This window comes from Macaca nemestrina, chromosome 6, assembly GCF_043159975.1.
Source record: "Macaca nemestrina isolate mMacNem1 chromosome 6, mMacNem.hap1, whole genome shotgun sequence".
NCBI lineage: Eukaryota > Metazoa > Chordata > Mammalia > Primates > Cercopithecidae > Macaca > Macaca nemestrina.
The window spans coordinates 28,625,858-28,629,107 of record NC_092130.1 but is presented as its reverse complement, the minus strand read 5'-3'; the positions used below and the strand labels follow the sequence as shown (position 1 = coordinate 28,629,107).

The following is a 3,250-nucleotide window of genomic DNA, read 5'->3' as shown; positions in this document are numbered from 1 at the left end:
AGAAAGATAAAGTGACTTGGCCTGGGTCTCCCGGCCAATAAATAGCAGAGCTGGGACTTGACTCAAGCTAACTAACTCTTTGACCTATTGCTCTTTTTATTAAACCACACTGAGAAAACACCTTTGGCTGTTGATGTGGCCAATCACTCTCCAAAGGTTAAAGATTTGTATTATTGGTTTCATAGCCCCTCAGCCTTTTTCCAGGGCTCTGTATCCATTACTTTGAGGGTGCAGGGCTCCCTGCTGCTCTGGGGAGGGTTGGAGGAGCTCGGCAGCAGATTGGCTCAGTCTTCCCCAACCCCCGTGTCTGTAATATTGCCGCTGCTGGTCCAGGTCCAGGGAACACTCACACACAGGCATCAATTTTCTTCTGAAACCCCACACGCCAGGAAATCTTCTCTGAAGGAGGGAAAAAGCCCAATAACCCAGCCCTGACAACGTGGCAGCTCTTACACATTCCTTGACGTGGCCCACAAACCAAACCTTTCTTCAGTTTAGCTGCTGTGAGGCCAGGAATAACGACCGCCCCGCCAGCCCAGAGACGTGGCAGCCTATGCTGCATGACTCAGCCAGCCCGAGAGGCAGCCTGAAGGCTCCATCCTCTGGGGTCTCTGGGCTGGGGCAGATGGATGACGAGGAAGGGCGATCTGGACTAAGCAGCTCAGCCCCATCCTCTTCCCTGACCCCTGTCTCTTCTCCTCCACTGCCTGAGACAAGGCGGCCCTCACTGTCATCTGAGGCTGATCCAGCACTGCGGCTTCATGTCATCTCTCCCCACTCCTGGCTCCTGTACCTTTCCTCAGACAGGAGCTTCTTGTCATGATTCTTCGAGATTTCCCATGTCCGTTTCCGACTGCATTCTGTGGAGCTCTGGCAGTTCCATGCAGCAGCCTTAAGAGGACAGAAGGAAGGCCAAGGAGGCAGATCTTCAGACCCCTCGCCCGTCCTTGCTTCAACCAGAGCAGAACTGCTTTTGTCTGTTTGAAGTATTGGGCTTTTGTCTAAAATTTCATTTCTTTTTAAATTTTTATTTGTACTTTGTTTTTATTTTTTAATTTTTAATAAAATTTTAATTTACATTTCAGAGAAACTTTTGTAGTAACGAACTATAGAAATAATCCCTGAAAGTATAGTCTTGTAAGATTTAATTTTCAAAAGTGGTTTCAGTAATTTAAAAAAAACTTTGGAATGCACTGATTTATTTTCAGCCCACTGGCTCTCCAGGTGAGAAAAAAATGAACCCTAGAGAGAAGGGGTGATCTATCCAAAGACCCAGTGCATCGTAAGCTCTCCAGGGCTCTGTGGGAAGGGGGAGAGTTCTAAGATCCAAGCAGAAGCCACGGAAGACTCGAGCCTGCTTGCTGGAAGCTTTCAGTCTGGTCACTCTGGGCAGGCAGGCAGCTGGTAGTCCCTATGTCCCTATGTCCACCCAGAAGCTGGAGGAAGAGACTCCATCTATTAGCCTGGCATCTCCCTGAAAGAAAAAACCAGAGGCCAGGTGCTCACGCCTGTAATCCCAGCACTTTGGGAGGCCAAAGCAGGCAGATTACTTGAGCCCAGGAGTTCAAGACCAGCTTGGGCAACACGGGGAGGCCTGGCTGTACAAAAAATACAAAAATTAGCCTGATATGGCGTGTGTCTGAGATCCTAGCTAGTCAAGAGGATGAGGTGGCAGGATCACTTGAGCCCAGGGAGGTCAAGGCTACAGTGAGCTGTGATCCTGCCACTGCACTCTAGCCTGGGCAACAAAGTGAAACCCTATTTGAAAAAAACAAAAACAAAAACAGAAAACAAAACTACCAGGCGCAGTGGCTCACACCTGTAATCCCAGCACTTTGGGAGGCCAAGGCAGAGGGATCACCTGAGGTCAGGAGTTCAAGACCAGCCTGCCCAACATGGTGAAATCCCGTCTCTAGGAAAAATACAAAATTAGCGCAGATGTGGTGATGCATGCCTGTAATCCCAGCTACTCAAGAGGCTGAGGCGTGAGAATCACTTGAACCTGGGAGGTGGAGGTTGCAGTGAGCTGAGATCATGCCACTACTCTAGCCTGGGCAACAGAGCAAGATCCTGTGAAGGGGTGGCCTGCCCCTCCACACCTGTGGGTGTTTCTCGTAAGGTGGAACGAGAGACTTGAGAAAAGAAATAAGACACAGAGACAAAGTATAGAGAAAGAAAAGCGGGGCCCAGGGGACAGGCGCTCAGCTTACAGAGGACCCACGCCGGCCCCGGTCTCTGAGTTCCCTTAGTATTTATTGATAATTATCTTTACCATCTTAAAGACAGGGGAGTGGCAGGACAATAGGATCAAAGAAAAAAGAGGAAATCGGCAGTAAGACATATGAACAAAAACCTCTGTGACATGAATAAGTTCAAAGGACAATGCTGTGCCTTGAGATGCATATGCAAACATCTCCATAAACCTTTTGGCAGCATAGTTTCAGTCTATCACATGGGGAGAAACCTTAGACAATACCTAGCTTTCCTAGGCAGAGGTCCCTGCGACCTTTGGCCGTGTACGTGTCTCTGGGTAGTTGAAATTAAGAGAATGGTGATAACTTTTAACCAGCAAGCTACCTTCAGGCATTTGTTTAACAAAGACACATCCTGCACAGCCCAAAATCCATTAAACCTTGAGTCACCGCAACACATGTCTCTTGCAAAGGACAAGGTTGGGGGTAGGGTCACAGATTAACAGCATCACAAATACAGAACAAAATGGAGTCTCTTATGTCTACTTCTTTCTATATAGACACAGTAACAGGCTGATCTCTTTCTTTTCCCCACAATCCTGTCTCAAAAATAAATAAATAAACAAAATGAGCACTGGACAAGAATTTGAGAGACCTGGGCTCCTCACCCAATCATTAAATGATATGGGCAAATCCTTTTCTCGTTGTGGCCCTTACTTTGCTCATTTTTTTTTTTTTTTCTTGCGATGGAGTCTCACTTGGTTGCCCTGGCTGGAGTGCAATGGTGTGATCTTGGCTCACTGCAACCTCTGCCTCCCGGGTTCAAGCGAGTCTCCTGTCTCAGCTTGCTGGGTAGCTGGGATTACAGGCACCCGCCACCACACCCCATTAATTTTTGTATTTGTAGTAGAGACGGGTTTTCACCATGTTGGCCAGACTGGTCTCGAACTCCTGAACTCAAGTGATCTACCTGCCCCAGCCTCTGAAAGTGCTTGGATTACAGACATGAGCCACTGTGCCCAGCCATTTTGCTCACTTGTAAAATGAGGCTATTGGGT

General features: G+C 47.9%; 1 pseudogene; it reads right to left on the bottom strand.

Annotated features, from left to right (window-relative positions):
- Positions 1 to 1,065: 1,065 nt before the first annotated feature.
- On the bottom strand, positions 1,066 to 1,137 carry LOC112424118 (small nucleolar RNA U3; annotated as a pseudogene).
- Between the last annotated feature and the right edge of the window lie 2,113 nt (positions 1,138 to 3,250).